General features: G+C 42.3%; 1 protein-coding gene across 8 annotated transcripts in view; it reads right to left on the bottom strand.

The window, feature by feature from the left end:
• Nucleotides 1–18,097, bottom strand: part of dennd4c (DENN/MADD domain containing 4C) — a 190,329-nt gene extending 172,232 nt beyond the window's left edge. For 6 of the 8 annotated variants that reach the window (XM_069926480.1, XM_069926527.1, XM_069926536.1 and 3 more), the window contains exon 1: nt 17,991–18,097. The gene's annotated coding sequence lies outside the window, so the exon portion shown is untranslated. Of the gene's footprint in view, nt 1–17,844 lie in introns of all 8 variants that reach the window. The other 2 variants (XM_069926488.1, XM_069926516.1) reach the window with 1 other exon arrangement.
• Between the last annotated feature and the right edge of the window lie 6,247 nt (nt 18,098–24,344).

Here is a 24,344-nt window from a genome sequence, read left to right as displayed (position 1 = left end):
CTTGTAGCAAATCACTAACAGCACTAAAGCCACTAAATAAGATGCTGGAAAATGTATCAATAGTTCCCTTGCTAAAGTAGTCAAGTTTGGGTATTTCTTTTCGATCTTGTTAGGCAACCCCATCATGGTTCCTTTCACTTTAAACAGAGTTTTCACAGATTCATCATGTTGCAACTCAGGTAGCTCCTCTTGGACCAGGTCTGCCCATCTATTCACCTCCTGTCCAGACTAAATACGATCACCCACAACTACATTACTCCATCCCTCATCGCTGGAGACGAGCTAGGAAATGGAGAAAACATGCAGGCATCTCAGTTGAGCTAAACAGATTTACCCATGTTTCTATCCAGCACGACAATCGGGACTCCTTCATCCCTCAACATACTCCCGAGACCAGGTACACTTTTCTCCGACTGATAAACCCAACTACAAACACCAACGCCAAATCACCATCCTGCAAGATCCCCGCTAGGCCAGTGGCGAAGCGCAATGGAGTAGTCTTCCAAAATCTCCGCTCTTTAAAAATGGGTCCATCGTCAGATCACAAGATCATCCCAACTAAAATGGCTCTGGTTAACGCCAGATCCTTATCAAACAAGACTTTTATCCTCAACGATTTCTTCACCACTTCAGGCTTGAACCTCCTATATTGACAGAAACTTGGTTAAACTCTGGCGAGATTGCTCCATTGCAGGAGCTTTGCCCACAAAACTGTGACTTTCTTAGTAATCCCTGACCCTCTGGGGTTTAGCTGTTGTGTTTGAAAACAATACAAATGCTGTTTATTCATTTCTGGTTATTCTTCCTCCTTTGAAGTCCAACTAATTAAAATGGGCACAATTAACCCCTTTTAATTTATCACTCAGTTCGCAGACTTCCTTTCAAGCACCATGCCCAACTTTGATCGAGTTCTGATTGTCGATGATTTCAATATCCACACCTGTTGTCCAACCAAGCATCTTGTAAGCGGATTCATGCACCGAGTTGTGTCTTTTAACTTAGAACTGCTTCCAACGGGACCCACTCATAACCTGGGATATACTCTCGATCTAGTCCTTTCATCCGATTTATCAATTAACAACCCTGTATTAATTGATACCTGTTTGACAGAAAATACAGCAGTTACTTTCAATCTAACCCTGCCTCGCTCCCGCAACAAATCTAGTCTTCTGAAACACTACTCCCGCTAATAGGTTCTCAGGGGCCCTTATAGCACCCCCAAGTTCTACCACCATGGAAATGCCCCTCCCCACCTCAACACATAGGAACTTCCATCCCTATTTAATACCACCTGTTCTTCTATCCTGAATGCTGTAGCCCCACTCAAGGAGGAAAAAACCAAAGCTCAAGACTGCACCTTGGCTCAATAATACCACCAAAGCCCTGAGGGAGGAGTGCAGGATAGCCAAACACAATTGGAAGTGAGACAAACTACAAATTTCCCTCAAAACCAAACTGCACATGTAACAAGAAACAGTCAAGGCCAAAAGAACAAAATATGCTGCCAACCTAATTTCCAACAACTCCCAGAATTCCACAGTCTTGTTCTATACCATCAACTCAATCATTGGTGTTAGGTGTGGGTCCAACTCAGACACATCCCTGACCAATTTTTAAAATTCTTCATAAACAAAGTATAGAACATCAGAACCAACATTCTCCTCTCCACCCTCAATCTAAATGCACCACAGCTCTGTTCATCCAACCTGGACCAATCTCACTACCCATGAAGCTGACAACCTGCCCCCTCGACATTATCCCTACTCCCCCACCCAGAGATTGTTTTAGATACAGCCAGTCCTAGCATCTTCTTGGTTATTAACAGTTCCTTGGCCATGACTGGGACTGACCCAATTTGTTTCAGGTGTGCACTGCTCCAGCCCCCCTGAAAAAAAACACAATCGAGACCCATCCATACCCAAAAATTGCAGACCAGTTTCTAAACTTCCATTCCTGTCAAAGGACCCCGAAAAAGTTGCTCTTAGCCAATTGTTGCCCTACCAACACAAAAACAACATATCTAAAAGATTTCAGTCAGGTTATAAGGCCCACCATAGCAGAGTCAGGCTTATTAAGAGTATGCAATGACCTGCTCCTTGCCACTGACTCAGGGAGCTCTGTCATTCAAATTCTCCTGGACCTTAGCACAGCGTTTGATACTGTGGATCACACTATTTTAATAGATTGCCTCCAGCAGAGGTTAGGTGTTGATGGCACAGCCCTGAACTGGTTTAAATCTTATTTTAGTAATAGGACTTTCTCAGCCAACATGGATCCTCCTCTGCTACCCTTTCCTGCAGAGTCCCACAAGCATCTATTCTAGGCCTCATTCTCTTCTCCTTATACATGCTTCCCCTGGGCATCTCCTTCCACTGTTATGCTGATGATGGTCAGCTCTATCTCTCCCCTGAAACCCATCGATCAAGCAGATAACCAGCCTCAACCACTGTGCTGAATGGCTCAAAACTTCCTGCAACTAAATCTGAAATCATCCTATTTGGCCCCCCACAACTCCACCAAAATTATCTCCAATACTCTTGGCAACTTATCCACCCTCATCAAAACACACGTCAGATCCCTTGGTGTGATATTCGATTCCACCTTCAAGTTTGACAAACAAGTAAAAGCTAGCTTTTTCCAGCACCACATTATTTCCAAAATCAAATCATTCCTATCATTGAAAGATCAAGAAAGTTATCCATGTCCTCATTTTCTCCCTTTTAGACTACTCTATATACAGGAATTAGTCAGTCGTCATTATCTCGTCTGCAACTTGTGCAGAATGCTTCAGCAAGGCACCTGATAGGAGCCAAGAAGAGGGACTATATTACCCTATTCTGGCCTCCCTCCACTGGCTGTCAGTACAGCTCAGAATAGATTTCAAAGTTCTCCAGTTTGTTTACAAAGCCATTAATGGACTAGCCCCCTCCTCCATCACCAATCTCTGAATGCCTTACTCCACTTCAAGACCCCTCAGACCAGTCAATTTAGGCCGCTTGGTTGTTTCGCACTTAAATAGCAAACTCAGGGGAGATCACACCTTGACTATTGCAGCCCCCAAACTGTGGAACAACATTCATCCCTCCATCAAATCAGCCCCTTCCTTTAACTCTTAAATTCAGACTGAAGTTGTAATTTCACTTCTAAGCATTTTGAGGTGATTATTGATTACTACCATGTTATATGTACAATCCTGAGCCTCAAGTACATGTTTTATGCTGTGCTTTTAAGTAGCTGCTTAAGATACAATTTATGATCTTTACAGCACTTTGGTCAATGTGAGTGGTTTTAAATGTGCTATACAAATAAAATAAACTATAACTAAACTGTTAATAAGGAGTGATTCACCAGGTTCAGTGAGCTGCATGTAGTGTATTCAGGTTAAGCTCAGTTTTATTAGGACTCAGGCCCAACTTTTATACTTGCACTGTTCCCACCGTGGCCCCCCTTGGCTGCCATCACAACGTGAATAACAAAAGCTGGTTTCCAGCACACGGGTACGTTTTCCTGCATAACAATGCCCTTCTTCCCCGCATACTGTCCCTGTCTGTTGGCAGGGCTGCAAGGCCAGTTCCATTTTGGGGTCACTCGCCTTTAGGCTGCCCTTGTCATTCACCCGCCGGCTCGCTTGTTGGGGCCAGTGCCGCTACACAGGCTACTGACCTTTAGTTGCACTCGCAACCCAGAGCGCCAGCTCAATCACTCCCATGGTGGGCCACCACAAACCCAATTTTTTGTTCAATAGCAAGTCAGATAAAAGAGCACATTACCTGCAGCTTAACTGGACTTGGCCAACTAAACATGGAATTTTCAAATAAACTAAAGCATGAAAAGCTAGTTTTCCCCTAACAGAATTGCTGCCAGTTATCTGGATTTAGTGCCAGAATTTTCAGTGTCAAGTGGAGTAAACAAAGACATCCATGAGAACAATCTTGAGTAACTCAGATGTGGAGTTCAATTCAAGCAGTGGTTTCCTAAGCACGATTCCTCCTTTCAAAGAATTGAAGTCCTGCAGACATCTTGCAAATGTTGTCAAACCTAGAATCAGGGCATTAAGCGTGGTTAGAGATTCAACTAAACAGAATACAACCTTGTAGGTCCACAGAAATTACATGCCTGGGTGAGGAAATGCATATGGATCCATTAATAAATTGCAGGTGGCCAATCAACAAACCATGCTTGCATTCAACTGGCCAACTTCAATAGCAGCATTCACAGCGATTGACACAAGTTGCCAAATTGAACTGTATCCCAATAATGACATAATTTTAGCCATTAAGGACTATGCATGGACCTTGAAAGCACAAGCTCCAAGCTCATCTACCAATGTCTGCCCATTACTTTTTGAAATCAAATGCAATTAGTCATGTTGCTGACAAGGGTTTGACTGGAGTAAATGAATTTTTTTCTACCCTTTTAGCAATTAAATTAGAAATATTAAAAAATTAATATTTAACTAATAATACTCAATGGTTTTAAATGATTAAACACTTTCTGAGGAAAGCATAGAAAGATAATTTTAAGTTTAATTGACATTTAAAATACCAATGATTGTTTTTCAGCAAATAATGTACTACTATGTGAAATACGTTGAAGAAATTGCACGCTACTGCTCTTTATATATTTTAACTGCAAACTGTCAACATCTGAATTATAACTAAAGTGAACTTTTTAAAGGTTGGAACAAGATCTTACCATGAATCACATCTATCACATCTTCCCCTTCCCATCCCTTTCTGCCTTCTATGGGGAAGAGTCTCCATGAGCCTCTGGTCAGTTTATTCTTTCCCACACACCCTGCCTGCAACTGCAGAAGATAAAACACTTGTTCCAACACCACCTTCATACAAGGACTCAAATAACCTACCCAGGTAAAGATGAACGTATACTTTCCCCAACCAAGTCTACTGCATTTGAGTCTATTCCTGATGTGACCTCATCGAGATTGGTTAAGAGCAAAGCACTTGCACTCTGACCAAAATGGTATCCAAAGCTTCAGGTTACATGTTAATGGATCTCCCTGCACGAACCTGCAGATTAGTACCTTTTGAGTAGTGAACAAGCCAATAGTATCAGTCTCCCTCTCTTCATTTATCCTTCCTCTCTCCCTAAATGGTTACCATTATCACCTTATCAGATTTCACACACTTTGTAGCCTTGTTTATCTCTGATCTGCCTCTGGCCACCTTCACCCATCTGCCTTCCTCCTCTACGCCCCCCCCCCCAATGATTTCACCCATCTCCCTCCCACCTGTCTTTCCTCAAACTCCTCCTGTCCATTACAACACTTCCCATCAGCCCTGTCTCACCCCTCCCCCTCATTTTAATGCCATCTTCCTCTCCACTCTCAATTCTATTGAGGATTTTGACCAGCAATCAAGAATTCCTTCCCAACATCCACAGATGTTGCTTGACCTACCGAGTTTCTCCAGCAGTTTGGTTTGGTTTTTTTTTGCTTCTGGGTCCCCTATGAACATTCTGATGCTGGAACATACTTATTACCAAACAAGTAACATTAAATCACTAATCTGTATTAAGTACCCTTCATGGTTTGGTTCAAACTATGACGCATCTCTGGAAGAAGTGACTAAAATAATGGAAAGGGACCATTAACACAGCATTACAAAATGCAAAAGATAGCCTGACTAGAAACTGTTAAGCTAATGAAAAAGAGAGCAATTTAGCAAACTAGCTTTCACTCAAAAACAAGGATTAAGCTATAAAATTAGTGTTGAAGGAGGCATTTTCAATAGACGATACAACTCCGATTATCCAAAATCAGATTATCCAAAGTCCTCAGTTATCGGAACTTTTTTGGACCTGGAAGTCACATTATTTCACCTTCAAAAATTTTCAGATAAATGAGGATATCCAAAAAAAAAATCAGAAATCCCCAAGTTATCTGAATATATTTTCCTCCGGAGCCGAACTGACAGCACAGGTTGAAAAAATTTTGGAAAAACGTCAGAGTAGTATTTCAAGTTTTTGATATTGGATTTATTTTATTTTGTTTAGGTTGTTTTTTGGTGAGAATTAAACATTATTTCATGCTTTAAAAGCTTTCCCTTGTTTAAACACATTACAACTGATGTGCTGTTGCGACTGGGCTATTTTTTTTTTTAAATGACCAGTTCTCCAAAAATATAATTTATCTGAAGTAGGCCCAGAGCCAACCATCTCAGATATTGGAGTTGTACTGTAGTATCATTTGCCTACATGATTAATTTTACTAGAACTCCAATAAGTTCTAAATGTTGGCTCAGTTATTCATACAACAAAGTTTACAAACAGGAAGCACATCGAGAAGGAAACACATTGTCAGACTTATGAGCACCTTGTTTAACATTCAAGAAAAATGTGCTAATACTCCATAGTAGTACTACCTGAGATGCAAGAAAGGTCAAGATGTTTTGCGTTTTAAACAAACCTTCTTACAATCAGGTCATGCACTCACCGCATTGCCGGAGGCCCTGAAGGGAATACCCTGCTCCCTGTGTTGGCCTCCAAAAGGTAAGTGGCTGGGACAGGCATGGAATCGAGGTAGAAGCGCTGTTGGGGCCTGGGTGAGCGCAGAGCCAGAACACTGTCGGGGCCAGGAGAGAAACGTGGAGTTAGGGCCAGCGGGGGAGCAGCGACGCTATTAGAGCCGGCAAGGAATGGAGTTGGGGCAAGAGCAATGATCATCCTTCTTGCCCATAATCCCCCCATTCTGCTGGAACCGCTCTGGCGTTCCATCTCCAAGCAATCCATCTCCAAGGTAGTTTGCCTACCCATACAGTTTTTTTAACTAATTGGCCTGTAGATAACTTTAAACTCATATTATAATCCAATATGTAAACTCCAAAAGACTAAACACATTTAGATGAAGCAACAGATTGCAATACTTTTCATTCAATGAGAAATTATTGTTGCATGCCATAGATAAAAGTACACTGAACAAAATATATTGCTGATTAAAAAGTTCCAACAGGAATGGCAACACATTCAAGTCAAACAATAAAAAACACAAATAATCTTAAAAATGAAGCCAATTCCACATATTCAGGTCACAAAATTTAAAAAATGATAATTACTGTTTCTCCCAACCTCATATACATGAGCCTCTGAATGACAAAAAAAACTTCAATAATTCCAAATCCAAGAAATTACCCAGCAATTAGTATACATCAGGATTAAAGGTTTCCACTTGCACTAAAGAGCAAGCAGGCACCTGAATAAAAGGCTGGGGAGAAAGAATAACAGACTAGAAAAAAAAACACAAAATGGTGGAGAAACTCAGCAGGTCAAAGTGTCATTTATATAGCAAAGATAAAGATACATAACTGACATTTTGGGCTTGAGCCCTTCATCAAAATATGAGAAAATGCCTGCAACCATCCAAGCAAGAGGAAGGGGGATGTTGAAGGCAGGCAATAGGTGGAGAAAGGAGGGAGGAGACAGCAGCAGAGGGAGAGGAGGAATGGTTCAGTGGGTAGAAGACCTGGAAAGACAGTAAAAGGGGGAGGGGGAGATAAAAGCCAAACAGGTTTAATGGAAAACAGTAGTCAATGTTAATGCCAACTGGCTGGAGAATGACCAGACGGAAAATAAGGAGTTCTTTCAATCAGCAGGTGGTCAGGGTGGGATAGTACACAATGCATGGACAGATGCGAGCACGGGAGTGTAACTTGAAACAGTTGGCCACTGGGAGGTTGCTGTGGTTGCAAACAGAGCGGAGGTGCTGAGTGAAGCGATCTCCCAGTCTGCAACCGATCACTCTGACATAGAGAATGCCACAAAGGTAGCAACGAATGCAGTAAAGAAGTCCTCTGGATGTACAAGTGAAGTATTGCTTCATGTTTGGGGCCCCGGATGTGGTGAGGGAGGAAGTGTGGACGCAAGTGTTGCACCTCCTCCAGGCACAAGGGAAGGTGCCAGGAGTGTGATGGGTGGGGAGGGATAAGTGCACAAGGGAATTGTGGAAGGAGCAGTTCCTGCGGAAAGCTGAGAAGGGAGAAGGAAATATGTGTCTGGTAGTGGGATCCTACTGTAAGTGCTGGAAAGTCCAGAGGATAATGTGCTGGATGTGGAGGCTAGTGGGGTGTTAGGTGAGGATAAGGGGGATTCTAAGTTTGTTGTATCTGGGGGCAGAGGGGACCAAAGCAAGTGAGTTGGAAATGGAGGTGATGCAGGTGAGGGCGGAGTTGATAGTAGTGGAGGGGAAGCCTCGTTTATGGAAAAAGGCAGATACCTTGGAAAATCTGGACTGGAAGACTTCATCTTGGGAACAGATGTAGTGGAGACAGAGAAATTGAGAGAAGGGGAAGGAATCCTTGCTGGGGGAAGGGGGTAAGGAAGTGTAATCCAAGTAGTTGTTGGAGTTGGAGGGTTTGTAGTATATGTCAGGATTTGTAATATATGTATATGTCAGGATTTGTAGTAACTATTGAGGGTTTGTAGTATATGTCAGGATTTGTAGTAACTATTGAGGGTTTGTAGTATATGTCAGGATTTGTAGTAACTATTGAGGGTTTGTAGTATATGCCAGGATTTGTAGAAACTATTGAGGGTTTGTAGTATATGTCAGGATTTGTAGTAGCTACTGAGGGTTTGTAGTATATGTCCTGGATCTCTTGGATGGTTCCAAGAGATCCAGGAAGGGGAGAGTGTTATCGGATATGGACCAGGTGAGTTTGAGATCAGGGTGGAAGTTGGCCATTAAGTAGATGAAGTTGACAAGCTCATCGTGGGTGCATGAGGCAGCCCTGATGTAGTTGTTGATATACCAGAGGAAGAGTTGAAGGGTCTTGCCTGTGTAGGCTTGCAGCATGGATTGCTCCACAAACCCCACAAACAGGCAGGCATAGCTGGAATCCAAGCAGGTACCCCATGGCTACTCCTTTAATTTGGAGGAAGGTGGATAAGTTAAAGGTGAAGTTATTTGGAGTGAGGACAAGTTCTGCCAGGCAGAGGAGGGTGGTAGAGGAGGGTGATTGGTCCGGTCTTTGGTGCAGGAAGAAGCAAAGTGCTTTCAGACCTGTTACGAGCCCAAAGGACCCCAAAACCCAGCAGCAATAGACATTCACCAAGTAGTTACTTGAACAAAAGTTGTTTTTAATCATCTTTAAACATGAAAACAGAATCAAACTTTAACTTGTCTCTATTAACTTAACTAACCTTAACTCCCTTCTAATTCTAAGCGCATGTGTATGTAATGTGTGTGTAAATTTAAGAAAAGTTCTTTGGTTCACAGTTCAATCTCACTGCTCATTCTTCCAAGTTCTCTGGTTGCAGGCAATTCTTATGCTGTGCACAGAATTTAACATGTATAAAGTTCACCAGGCTTTGGTGCTCGAAAGGTAAATGTTTACAGCTCAGGAAGGTTCTCATAGGGTTTGCAGAGAGAGATATTTGTTGCTCCAGGATTTCCACAACTGAGATACCACCACTAGTCACCTCAGGGTCTCGCTGATGAAACTTGCCCCATCAGGGTCTTCTAGATGATAACCTCTTCAAGCTACCACAGAGTTCCATTCCTTCCTCTATTTCAAGAGAAACATCAGACAGATAGCACTTCCAGCCAGCCATATCATGCCAATCAAGCACCCATCTGTACCAAGCCTATTGTCATCAATGCCTTGACAATTAGAGCTCATCAGGATACTGCAAATCAAGTTTATTGTCATCCAATTATTCAAGTAAACCTGACAAAACATTGTTTTCCCGTCCTTGGTGCAAAGCACGCAGACATACAACCAGACACAACTCACATACAGACAAACATATTCAGCCTAAGTATTAAATCTGTACAAATAAATAAATTGTTTCGTGAAGGAGCGTCTTGGATGGTTAGTGTGAACTGTTCCTTTGGTCATTCAGCATTCTCACTGCCCGTAGGGAGAAGCTGTTCCTCAGCCTGGTGGTGCTGGCTCTGGTACTCCTGTTATCTCTTACGCAATGGGAATAGCTGAAAGATGCTGTGTGCAGGCTGGAATGGGTCTTCAATGGTTTTGCCAGCCCTCTTCAGACAATTCTAGTAGATCATGTTGATTGGGGGGAGTGGGGGTGGAGGAGAAAGAGCTCCTGTAAAAGGTTGACAATGTTGGCCGGTAGCCTTGCTTGCTTCAGTCTTCTCTGAAAGTGCAGTCTCTGTTGCACCTTCCTGACAGGTGAGTAGATGTTGAGTGTCCATGATAGGTCATTAGTTCAGTGAACTCCAAGGAACTTGGTGCTCTCCACTCTCTCTATTATAGAATTGTTGATGTATAGTGGATGGTGCTTACTCCTAGTCTTCCTGAAGTGAATGAACACTTGAAAAATGTTGTAGAAGGACCTACCTGCACCACTATCTCAGGCAATGCATTCCAAATTGCAACCACCCTCAGTACAAAAAAAACCCCGCAGACCAATTCTAATTCTTCTCCTTTATCTATGCCATCTGTTTTATGACATCTGTCCACATATCCATGTTTCTCAAAATTTGCTACATCTTTATCAGCTCCTCCTCAAGTAATCCCATGGAAATTCAAATTATCCAGCAATCATCCACTCAAAGATAAGCAAACAAATGCTATCCAGTCTTTTTTCACGTCACAATGCCCTTTTAATCAATCCTATCCTGATTTGGTTTCAATTTCCATTACCTGCTCCCATTCTCACTTCAATTTCAAACAATTATCCCTTACCCCACCACCATGGTCTCCTTCGCATCCATCTCTACACCTCTTATACCTTCATTGCCCAGTATTCTAACCACCTTCTGGCCCCTCTGCCATCCTTCCCCATCCTCATTTTTATGCTTGCTATCTCCCCTTCCCACTTCAATCTCAAAAGAATCTTGACCCCACACACTGATTGACAATCTTTCCATCAAAGCTGCCTGACCAAGAGTCCTTCCAGCTTCTGATTGTTTGCTCAAAATACCAATAACTGCAGTTGCTCTTGTATTTCCCTACCACTGACCTGTAATTAACTGTTATATTCCTGCTGCTCTTCCTGAATAAAGGTAACATATTTGCTATTGCGAGCCCTTGGCACCTCGCATGTAGTTAGCAAGTATTTAAAAACCTCCATCAGGGCCAGAGAAATTGCCTCCCTTACATTCTTGCAATCTGTAAAGTATCTCACTAGATTCTGGAGTTAAAACTCTTTTGTGCCAGCTAAAACTTAAAAAGCAATTTTTGTTTTTTAATTGTTAAAATACTATGCAACATCAGTCTCTCTCCCTGATATACACAACTATATTTTTCTCCTTAGTTAATAGAGAAGGAGTATTAATTTAAGAACTTAGCCACATGCTCTAGCTCCATGCAGAGTCCTTTGCCTACGCTCATTTTTTTTGTGGGATACTTAAACTTCAATTTATCTCCTGATTTATCTGGGACAGAATGAAAGACTTCCACAAATGGCACATAGAAAATTGCTTACACATAGACATTTAAATTAACATCAAGGCAACATCTGACCACATGGTAAACATGGTCAAAATGGATCAAGGAGAAATACTCCTATGTCGGGAATGATACCTTACAGTAAGGAAGTGGTTGTGATCATTAGGAAGTCAGTCCTGAGAGAATATCTAACCTCCTTTCTATCAGTAGTGTGTCAATAACTGATTAAGTTGTCAATCAATGGGGAACTCATAGGAGAAACACCTCAGGGCAATGTCCTAATCTCAACTACTTTTAATTGCTTCAAATACCTTCTTCCCTCCACTTGCATCATTTTTTTTTGTTTATGCTGTATCCAAGAAATGTTCATTTTCTGAACCCCAGCCAAGGGTAAGAACGACAATGACAAAGCAGCGCTAATTCAATGGGACAGAACACTGGAGTGCAAGGTATTGATCTGTTACAATAATTATGAGACCTTAGTTTTGCCTCTTGCATGCTATTGAGGACTCGTGTAGTCTTGTGGTGGATTTTACCATATCAATTAGATATACTTTGTGCTGTTCCAAGGATGGCCTTTATCATTCCTCATTGAAGTCAGGGGATCGTACCTTGTTCAGTGAACAAAAGCAATGATTCATCAGTTTGACCTGTTCTAGAACCCCTGATCTTTGGGATTTTTATAAATGATTTGAATGAAATGGAGGGATGGGACAGTAAATTTGCAGATGATACAAAGGTAGGAGATGTTGTAAATTGTGTAGGTTGTCATAGGTTGCAACAGGATATAGACAGGATGCAGTTACATGGAGAACTAGCAGGTAAAGTTTAATCCAGACAAGTGTGAAGTGATGCATTTTGGAAGGTCAAACTTGAAGGCAGAGTACATGTTTAATGACAGGATTCTTAACAGTGTGGAAGAATAGAAGGATCTTGGGGACAAGGGATATAGATCCCTCAAAGCTGCTATGCAAGTTGATAGGTTGATTATAAAGATGCATGATGCACTGGTCTTCATTAGTTCAACAGCCATGAACTAATATTGCAGCTCTATAAAACTCTGTTTAATCCACACTCGGATTATTTCCTTCAATTCTGGTCAGGTCAATACAGGAAGGATGTAGAAACTTAGAGAGGGTGCAGAGATTAACCGTGATGTGGCCTGGATTGGAGAACATGTCTTTCAAGCAAGACTGACAAAGCTGTGGCTCATTTCTTTGGAGTGACAAAGGATGAAAGATGACTTGGAGCTACAGAAGATTACATGGGGTGAATAGCCCTCTTTTCCCCAGGGCAACAATAGCAAATACCAGAGGATACCTTAAGGTCAGTAGAGAAAAGTTTAGGTGAGATGTCAGAGGCAATTTTTTTTTTTTAAAACTAGACAGTGGTGGGTGACGAATAAATTGCCTGGATCAGTACTGAAGGTACTTATATATATATATATTATATATATATTATATTATATATATATTATATATATTATATATTTTATATATATATTATATATATTATATAATATATATATATATATATATATATAATATATATATATATATATATATATATATATATATATATTATATATATATATATATATATATAAGGCCTTTATCATTCCTCATTGTGGGATACTCCCACCCCTTCAGCCAGCTCCCTCAAGGGGAGTCAAATATAAAAACAATACAGTTAATATAAAGAATATTTCAAAATATTTCCAAATTCAAATACTCCAAATAAGACCACATTTTAACAAAAAATGAATAATTAATTTGCAGATTACATGTAACTTTTTCCATAATAATACAAGTTCTCCACTCATTTTGCCAGCATGTTATATTAATCTCCACATTATCATTCCAAGTACTAGCTACACATTTTTGTGCTACAGACAGCATTAGACGTACAAATGCAATTTGAAATTTATCCAACCCTAGTCCTTTCAAAGAAACCATATATCCCAACCAAAAAAAAATATCAATGGGTCTAATGGTAATTTAATGTTAAATAACTTTTCCAAAACTAATCTAATTCCTTCCCAAACTGGTTGTACTTTAACACAAGACCAGACAGCATGTAAAAAAGTTCCAATACATAATCCACCATCTAAAACAAGAATCCAAATTACTAAACCCATATTTTTTTAAATTTCTCGGGAGTCAAATATAACTGATGCAAAAAAATTATAATTAACCATTCCATATCGTACATTTATCACTTTAGTTACACTAACATGGCACATAGCCTCCCAATTATCTTCAGGAAAAATACAAGTTAAATCACTTTCCCATTTCAGTCTAGATTTCTCCCAATCCGGTTATTCCATCGCATCTTGTAACAATTAGGAAATACCCGAAATATAACCTTTCTTAGGTACAGAAGAAATCAAAGACTCAAATTTCGTCAACATGGGTAAATTCATCTCTTTTCCATAATTCTCTTTTATCAAAGCTCTAAGTTGATAATACACAAATAAAGAGTTTACAAATATATCAAATTTCTCCCTCAGTCGGTTAAATGAAAGAAACTGGCCTTCTTCAAAGCAGTCCTGAACTATCTTAATATCCTTAGAATTCCATCTATTTAAATGATTATTAAACATTGAAAAAGGAATAAGTTGATTATAATATAACGGGGTTTGGATTGATAATTTACCCTTTGACTCTAAAACCATATTTTGTTTAACCCATATCCTTAACAAATATTTTAGTACCGGCATATTACATTCCCGCAATAAATTCCCATTCCACTTAAATATAAACTGGTGCATCTCAACTTCAGATATACAAGCCATTTCCACCTTTGCCCAACTCGGAGGTTGGTCCATATCCATTGATCTACTAACAAATTTCAACTGAGCTGCTTCATAATAATTTTGAAAACGAGGTAACCGCAATCTACCTAATGCATATTTCCATGCAAGTTTACGCAAAGCTACTCGTGCTAATTTTCCCTTCCATAAAAACTCCCGCACAACTCTATTCAGATCCCAAAAAAAACCTTTGAAAGTAAACATGGTATCGACTGAAACAAATATTGAATTCGAGGAAAAATATTCATTTTAATGCAATTTACTCGACCAATTAATGTAAACAGCATATCTTTCCATTTAGTCAAATCCATTTTAATCCTTTATAATAAAGGAACATAATTTAATTTATATAAAGATTTATAATCTGCATTTACTACCACCCCTAAATATTTAATTCTATCTGTCCACTTTAATTTTATAATACTTTTATATTCTGAATAATCTCCATCCCCAACTAGCAGTATTTCACTCTTATCCCAATTTACTTTATATCCAGACAACTCCCCAAATTTTAACAATCTTGTAAAAAATATTTCAAAGATTGTTCCAGTTCTGTCAAATATACCAACACATCATCTGCAAACAAATTAATCTTATATTCATCATCCACAATTTTCATTCCTTAATCTTATCGCTCTGTCGTATTGTCTGAGCTAACAGTTCGATAGCCAATGCAAATAAGGCTGGTGACAACGGACAACCTTGCCGAGTCGATCGCATTAATTTAAATGGTGAAGAAATTTGGTCATTTGTCACCACCCTAGCAATTGGATTTGTATATAAAGCCTTAACCCAACCAATAAAATAAGGGCCAAAATTAAACTTCTCTAACACCTTGACAAGGATGAAGTCAAGTCACGGTGTTGCTTCACTCACAATCTGCTGTAAATGAGGTCTGGCAGGCATGTCTTTCATTGTGGAGAAACAATAATTCATTAGCTAATAGTGGAAGCAGATTTTAAGGATCATTGACTCCACTTATTTGCATGGGAGTTCACAGAGTCTAAAATCAATCTTGAAGACTTCAAGACCTTTGCCCACTCACCTGTACATCACTATATTTTGCTCTGATGGCACAGGGGCATTTTGGTGAGATTCTGTGAATACATTGTGACAGAATGCTGCTTTATTGAACTGTGGGCAAACCCTCCTAATGTATACACCAGTTCTCAGATATTTCTGACGTGAATATATAGTCAATTAAATCAAGAACAATTTTGGCATGTCAGACAGAAAGATGCACAGCAAATAAAACTGACTCATCTACCATAGTACCAAACATTTCACCCATTCTCATTTTAATCACCACTCAAACAAAGAAGTTTGTGGGCAATGATAAGTTTACAGATCACAGCAAGATATTGAGCTAGCAAGGATTTCAAAGGAAGACTGAAAAATATTTTGATGACAGTATTCAACTGTACACAACAATAACATCAATTTGAAACGATTTCATAAATAAACCAATTTTAAAAACATGTATACTTTCAGCAATTTTAGTGGCATTCAAGTGATGACCACAGGAAAATGGGGCAAATAACTGCTTCAAGCTGCAAGTTATTCTGTTCTGCACAATTCAAGTCTGTTGTACAATTCTCTTGGGAAGTATATCATAAATGAAATCAATTTAACAGACCCCCATCCCTTCTTCTTCTCCAAAACAGTCTTCCGAAACTGACCATCTCTTGCCTCCACCCCAACATTGGTGAAAGGAAAAGAAAAACGTACGAAGCAGTCAGCTCAAAGCATCAGCTGTACTATTCTGCAAATACCCCTGGCATCATGAGAGTTTCTAATATTTCTTGTTTTACTACGAGAGAGAAGTATTGTGTTGATATGCCAATGGAACCAAATTCTATCTGTTATTCCAGGAAAAGACTGGGTTGAAAATATATTTTCCAAAAAAAAAACACAATGATGTGGAAATAATGGCCCTGGATCAAAGCCAGACAACAGGTTACTTCACTTGTAATGCCAGGTATTACTAACACTGCAAAGCCAACCAGAAGATGAAACACAAGAGGCAGATGGAAAAATCCAGTGACAGAAGCCAGGGGAGAACAAGTCAAGAGGCCCTTTTACACTGCCCTTGAAAAACAGTAATTACCGCCTTTTTACCGTTTCACTTTCCTATGTGAATGCGATGAACATGCAATGGGCGGGGGGGGGGGGGGGGGGACATTTTCATCCCAATACTTACCCATCAAGGTATTGGTTCCTGTGTAAAAGGTTTACCTGCCTTCCCAGGACACCGAGGCTGTAATGCTGTGGGTCCCACCTCCTTTTGACTAGAGATGCCGGGTTACGATGCAACTCTGACCCAGCTTTAAACAAAGGTTATTGACATGCCAATTTAGTGGGATCTCTGTGTCAAAGGGATACTTGGGTTTCAGGTGGCCAGAATACTCTGATGTAAAGCTGCCTATTCTACCCGAATGTGGCTGTCGGGAGGACACCTGAAAGCGGAAAACCCAGCCCCGAGGAGTACTTCCCCAACTATCCTCAGGAGGTATATTCTCCGCTTCTGAGCAGTCCCCCGAAGCACCTGAGAGCAGCAGCGGCTGCTCGGGGGTGGGCTGAGGATGTCGCAGTGTTGTTGTCAGCCTGAGACACTTTGGTGTGATTTTTTTTAAAACTAGAGAGTGTGCAGGTTTGGCATTACTGGTACAGTCACATTTTTTGGTATGTTATAGGCATTTCTCTTCTATGCTTCCAGCCCGCCATGATCCTGTGTTCCTTTCAGCTTCGACGCACTGCAAATGACTTCACGACAGTGGACGGGACTACGGCCAAGGTCGACAGGAGCCAGCGTTTGCTCCGAGGTGCCTCTCCTGCAGCCGGCCCTGTCAGGTGCCAGAACAGCACCTTCAGCGCTGCCACCTGAACGTCGATTCGAACACACCTGCAGCCGCATTCTCGGAGCGATTGCACCTGAAAGCGGCTAAAGAAAAGGTGGCAAGAACTAGGGTGGGGAAGCAAAAGGTCATAGTTGATGAAACGAGAAAAATGGAACAGTCAGCTAGGGACCCAGACACCGAAGCAAAACCCAAGGGCCAGGGAGAGAGGATAGGAAAAAGAGGGGGTGGGGTGGAAATCAGAATCAACAGAAAGTCAGGGTTGCAGAAGGGGGATAGGCAGAAAGCCCAGAGGACAAGAAACAAAGCAGGATATGACAGGTGGGAAGAGCACTAAACAAATTGCTGGAGGTCAAACAGCACCAAGGCACGCACCATCGACTGTTTTTCCCTCCAAGGGTTCACCTGCTCACGATCCCCAGTATCTGCAGTTTCTCCCATCTCCCGGGAAGAGCAAGAAAGATAGAAAAATCAGCAGGAAACCAGTGGTGCAAGAGGGAGATGAAAGTAGGGAGTTGGCAGGAAAAATGCTGGTGTCAAATGGAGAAAGGTGGCTGGAAGCAATGATCCGGGGTGTGGATTGGATGAGGGAACAAGGAAGTGGGGGGGCAGCGTGAGTGGGTTAAGAGAGAGGACGCCAGCGGCCGGAGACTGCAGCGCGCCCTCGAGCTCGCAAGCACTCGCCTGCCGGGCGGGGCCTTGGTTGCTTGGTCGGTGGATGAGGAGCGGAGCTGGCAGGAAGAGGCCCGCCCGCCCGCTGGAACTTGGTCATGGGTTGGTGCCGCCGGTGAAGCACCACCCTCCTCACCTGCAACCGCTGCCTCTCACCGGCACGGCTCGCCCGCCACAAGTGGCAACGCCGCAGCCCCGTGAAACCCGTCGCTCCGCGGCGCCACCGGAGCTTTCCTGCCCCGCTCCGTCGTCTCCTCTTCTTCTTCTCTCCGAGTGACTCACCTGCCCGTGGCCCGTCTCGATCGTCACTGCGACACTCCGGTTAATACCGCCGCAGCCGCCATATTTGTTTGTGACTTTTCACTTCAATCGCCCGGGTCCCGCCCCTCTCCCGGGATGATTGACAGGGAAGGTTGCTCGCTCCGCTCAGTGGGAGCGCTGCTCGGGATCTTGTCAGTCAGTGCAAGGCGCCGCGGGTTGAGCGCGCCGCTTTTTCGGACGCCGCTAATGTTGGGAAACCGAGCAGTTGAGCTCAGTATAAAATTAAAAGTCCCTTTCTGCCAGCGCAACTCGAGACAAGTGCAGGGCTGAGAAGATCCGGGCCAGAACACGCCGCTTGCACCGAATCCCCCTCCGCATCAAGGGGTGCCGGAGCTCCCCCAAAACGGCGACAAGGAGGTGCAGGAGCAGCGCTGCACCCCGACCGCAACCTATCACCATCACCTCGTGGCCTTCTGTGCCATTAGGAGGGGAAGAAAAAGTAACGAAGGCACTTTAATGAAGGCAGAATGTGGTCGTGATCACCATGGAGCAGGGCTCCAATGTCCATTTCCAGAGGGGATTGAAACCCCTGAATGACGCTCTGCAACCGGATCCAGATTAACAACATGGAGACATGCAACCTGAATAATTCCCACCATGATCTCGGCTCACTCTGGATCTTGAAATTACTGTTACAATCAGGCAAAGCATGGTTCCCTGACTTACCCCCCCCCCCCCCCTTTCACTATGTGCCCAATGCGACATAAAACTACTACCTAAATTTCATAAAGATCTTGCATCGGGTTGGTGGTGAGATGGCATTACACCACTAGGTCACCAGGGGGCATCCCGGTGACCTTGTCTATAAAGCAGTCCTGCGCTACAGTCTAGCCTTCCAGGTTCATCTTGCAGAGAGACAAGACCTCTTAGTGTACATATTAGTTTATTAAAGCTCTCTTCTACTCGCACTGCTGGTGTGGTTATTGTCAGTACAGGGTTAATGGTGTGGATCAGGCCAAATAGGTAAATGCATTGAGCTGAATTGACCTGATACAATGCTTTCCTCCAGAGACCATTTTTATTATTGCATTGCCAGGTGAGGGAATGATAACATAAAGTTAACTCAGAAAACCTGTGTCTGCACAATAAAGTATGAAAGAGTGGTTCTGTTTTGATCACCCAGCTATAGGAAAGATACCATTAAGCTGGAAAAGATCCAGAAAGGACTCACAAGAATGTTGCTGGGACTGGTAGGCATGAGTTAGAAAGGCTGGACAGCTGTGACACTTCTCCCTGAAGCTGCAGAGGTTTAAGGGGATACAAAATCATGAGAGGTGTAGATAGGGAAAATAGTCACAGCATTTTTTTTTCCTGAAAGGGTGAATTTAAAACTAGAGGGCATAGATTTAAGATGAGAGGGGAACAATATAAAGGGGATCTGAAAGACAACTTCACACAGGGTTCTGGGTCTATGGAATGAGGACGTTGTGAATGCGGGGACAATTGGAATGTTCAAAAGATATTTAGACAAGTCCATGGAGAGGAGAAATTTATAGGAGTAAGGGCCAGACTCAGGCCAATGGTTGATATGGATATTGGGCTGAAGGGCCTCTGTTTCTTTGATGTAGAACTCAGTGACTAAGATGAAAGTTTTTACCCAGTAAGTTTTTGTCTATATCTGTTTCTGGCATCGGCACATATTTAGTGACGTTAAGAATTTCCTGTTTATAATGTGCTGGATTCATAGTAATCTACTCTCTGATCAGTTCCAGTGATGCTCATAAACCCCAAACTCAATAAAACACTTGCTTCTACAAGAAAACTAAAGTTACATTCTGAGAATGGACTTTTATACAATGATGTAAGATTATGTCTTCAAAGGGACTGAGAAAGCCCTATCCAATTTTTAAAAAAAAACCTTGGGAACCATCATCCAAAATCCCAAAATTCGGCTTTATTAATAATCCTAGGAGTATAATCAGAAGTTAAGAGGGTGAACAAATTTAAATTCCTGGAAGCCACTATTTCAGAGGACGGACACATGAATGTCATTGTGAAGAAAACATGTCAGTGACTCTTTTTTCTCAGGAGTTTGCAGAGGATTGATATGACATCAAAAACCTTGGCAAACTTCTGGAGATGTGTGGTGGAAAGTGTGCTGACTAGCTATTGAATGGGGGCACCAATACCTTTGAGTGGAACCCTACACAATGCATCACAAGCAAAACTCCCCACCATTGAGCAACACTACATGGAATGCAACCAGAGAACAGCACCAATCATCAAGGATCCACAGAAAACCGCAAGATATGCACTGTTCTCACAGAAATAAAATGGCAGCACTTCCAGAGCTGCTGCAATGGAAATGCAGACAAGTGGTGAGCAACGAGAGGAGACTCAGCGCTCCACCACAGGGTTCTACTGTCCAGTCCTATTACTGAAAGCTCTGTACAGGCTTTAAACGGCCTGCTATAGAAGCCGACAGTTTATTTTAAAATCCTGCAACTGCGGGGCTTTGGCCCAAGATGGCGGTGCATATGTTCAGCAGCAGCCTCAGGGGATGCAGACTCCAGGAAGCAGAGGACTGGCATAGGGTTCCAGAAAATGGGGACACCATTCTACATTTAAGAAGAAGCAGAGATAACCCACAGGATGGTAACCTCTGTGCTGGACCCATGAGGTGCTTTGCGGCTGAAGAACACACAGGCAGAAGGCAACTTGAGGCAAGAAACACTTGCAGGATGCTGGTGACTATGGTCAAAGGACTCGCACCAGGCTGTGGATTTCTGGAGACTGGCTCGAAGCTCACTGAAGAGGGACTAGGTATTGGAACGGGGATGTGACAGGATTCCAAGGGTGCTGGAGGCTTCCTGATTGTGTCAAAAGTTTGGATCTAGAGCTCAGGTTCTTGATGGTTTGAACCAAGCTGTGGTTCTCAACCAGAGGGCCACAGTGTATTTCCATGTTTAAAAATCTTAAATACTTTAAATTAGATAAAGCTGCCTTTAACTTGAAAATATTGCTCAGTCATTGCCTCAAGTGGCCCATGGCATGTTAGACCAGAAACCAGGTGGACCTCAGACTGAGAAAGGTTGAGAACCACTGGACTGGAGTCTGTATGGCTGGGTGAGTGCTGGAAGTGAATCCATGGACATTTGGTGACTCTGGAGCTTTACGGCAGACTAAAGTAAATTTCCTGTAATATTACACTTGCTTTATTACATGACAATAAAGAAATTTTGAATCTTGAAAGAGGTATAGGTGCCACAAGACTCATACCACCAGGTTCAGTAACTGTATCAGTCTCCAAAACAACAAACTCAATTAGATACTCGTGTAATGACCTTTACTTGGAACATTATTTATTTTCTGTATTCAAGTTTGCTTGCACTTCCTTCTTGTTTACATTTTTCTCTTTTGTATACATAGCTCTTCTGGAGTACAGCTTTTTTTCAACTACCGATTAGTAGAAATGTTACCTGGCTCGCAGGAAAAAGAATCTCAGATGTTATGTGATGTCATGTATGTACTCTGTCGATAAATCTGAGCTTTGAGCATGGGTGTATTGGGCACTTTGGGCTCGTTGGCCAGGAGGGTCTGTTACTGTGCTACATCTCTAAATTTAAAAAAATATGCTAAGTGGAAAACTGAACAAAATTATGAGGGGGCAGGGATAAGACAGATAGTAAAACTGGAGGGCATTGGCTTAAGGTCAATGGAAGGATAATAAAGAGGATCTGAGGATTAATTTAATCGAGAGGGAGTTCAGAACCTGGAAAACATTACCTGAAGGTATGATGGAGATAAGTACTGTACTAATTTTTAAAATATCTAGACAAGCACTTGAATCATCAAAGCAAAGAAAGCTTTGGACCAAGTGTTGATAACTCTAATCAATGTGAATGGTAATTTGATTACTGGCATCGAGATGATGGGTTGAAGGACTTGGTTCTGTGCTGCATGACTCTATGACTATAATAACATCAACCTAAATAATATAACAAAGGAAAACTAATGCATGTGGACCTGTTATTCAGATAAGAATTTCACCTTATTATCTTCGTGTTGATGAAAGTTTCAAAACCAAAACGTTGACTGACTATTTCTACCCATGAATAATGTTTGCCATGCTGAGTTCCTCCAGTGATACTTTTTCTACTTAAGAATAAATGTCTTTGGGGAAGAAGAGTTGGGTGTGGTTTACAACTCAATGAAGCTCCAAAGAGCAATTATTTTATTGTAATAATGTTTACTGATATTTTTGGATAGGTTCTTAATCACCGTTAAATATCCTTAAATTCTACCAGATTATAAAGTAAACCTTAAGTAATGGTGCCTGCATTATTTTTTTTAAGGCTCTGAAATAAACCTGCATTTGGGGTTGCATTGTGTTTTCAGTAGGAGCTTGTAGTGTGAATAAAAGCTCTCATGACTGGAAGGGGAACATACACTTTTATTAGCTTTTAACTGAGGGTGGGTCTTACAGTGGGCTCAAGGTTTAGGTGAGAAACCATGGTTATATATATGGGTAGATGGGGTGGAGTCAGCCATCAGTATAACACACCACCAGTGAATCTCAGTTCACTATATTCACCCCTTCTTGCAGAATCTATGGTCTGTGAATGAAGACAAAGAACATTGATTTAAAAATAAAAAAATGGAAAAATATACAGTTATTTACAAATTTAAGTGATCTGGAGATCCTGGTGGAGCGCCTAAGCACGGGAGGGCCTTGGGCTCCTTGGGTCTCCTGGTCCCCTTATGAGAGAGGAGAGGTGGGCTGGGTCTCTGTCTCAAAGGTAGAGGGGGATGCACTTACCTGCTGAACCGGATCCCCCAAAGCCCTGACTGGGGGCAGTGTGAATGAGCCCCAAGGCTTGTAGGACACCTGATGCAACAGACCCTCTGTTCCTGCGGGTGCCAGGTCCCTGATGGAGACAGTATCCTCCCTGCCATCCAGGTACTCCACATAGGCGTATGTGGGATTGGCGTCGAGCAGTTCCACCCTTTCCACCAGGGGGTCGGTCTTGCTTCTCCTCATGTGCTTCCTGAAAAGGACAAGGCCAGGAGTTGTAAGCCAGGTTGGGAGTGTAGTTCCTAATGCCGACTTCTCTCAAATTGAATATGAGCTTGTGAGGGGTAGCGTTGGTCACTGTACATAGTAGCGACTAGATGGAATGGAGCACCATAGGAAGAACTTCCTACCAGCATGAATCTGGAAGGCCTCTTGATTTCAATGCCAGTTTGACAGCCTTCCAGACCATGGCATTCTCCTTTTCAATCTGCCCATTCCCCCGGAGGTTGTAGGTAGTAATCCTGCTGGATGCAATGCCCCTTGCCAACTACTGACGTAGCTCTTCATTCATAAAAAATAAACCCCGTTCACTATGTATATAGCTGGGATACCTGAACAGGGTGAAAATGGAATCCAGGCCTTAATGACTGATGAAGTAGACATGTCTGGACGTGGGATAGCGAAAGGGAAGCGGGAGTGCTCATCAATGATAGAGAGGAAGAAAGTGTTCCCGTTTGTGGAGGGGAGACATCCCTTAAAATCGACATTGAGCCATTTGAAGGGCCTGGATGACATGATCAGGTGTGCTTTTGCGGGGCAGTAAAAGTTCGGCTTACACTCCACACAGATCTGGCAAGACCTGGTCATTTCCCTGACATCTTCTATGGAGTAGGGCAGGTTGCACACCTTGACAAAATGAGCCATGCAGGTAACCTGTGGATGACAGAGCTCAATATGCAGAGATTGCAGTTGGCCGGTGTGTGCAGAGGCACAGCTTCCTCTGGATAAGGTATCTGGAGGGTTATTAAGAGCTCCTGGCTGATAGGAAATGTCATAATTGTAGGTGGAGAGCTCAATCCTCCACCTAGCAATCTTGTCTTTTTTGATTTTTCCCCTCTTGACATTATTAAACATAAATGCAACCAAGCATTGGTCAGTGAGGAGTGTAAATTTTCTACCAGCCAGGTAGTGCCTCAGGTTTCGGAGCTTGTGGCCTTGTAATGTCCGAGAAAAAAATGCAACCGGCCTGCCTGCCTGGTTGAGGGTAACAGCCAGGGCCACGTCGAAAGCATCGCTTTCCACCTGGAAAGGTACATTCTCATCCACCACGTGCATGGTGGTTTTCGCAATGTGGTTCCAGAAGTAGTTAAAAGCCATTTGGGCTTCAGCTGAGAGGGGAAAAGAAGTGGCTTTTAACTGAGGTCGAACCTTATCAGCGTATTGAGGGATCCTCTGGGTGTAATATGAAAAAAACCCCAGGCATCTCCTCAAAGCCTTTGTGGTCCTGGGAACGGGGAGCTCTAACATCCTACTTGGGTCAGGGCCAATAATGCCATTCTCTACCACGTAGCCAAGGATAG

This window comes from Narcine bancroftii, chromosome 1 (assembly GCF_036971445.1).
Source record: "Narcine bancroftii isolate sNarBan1 chromosome 1, sNarBan1.hap1, whole genome shotgun sequence".
Taxonomy (NCBI): domain Eukaryota; kingdom Metazoa; phylum Chordata; class Chondrichthyes; order Torpediniformes; family Narcinidae; genus Narcine; species Narcine bancroftii.
Note: the sequence above shows the minus strand (reverse complement) of the source record. Positions and strands in the feature narration are given on the sequence as shown.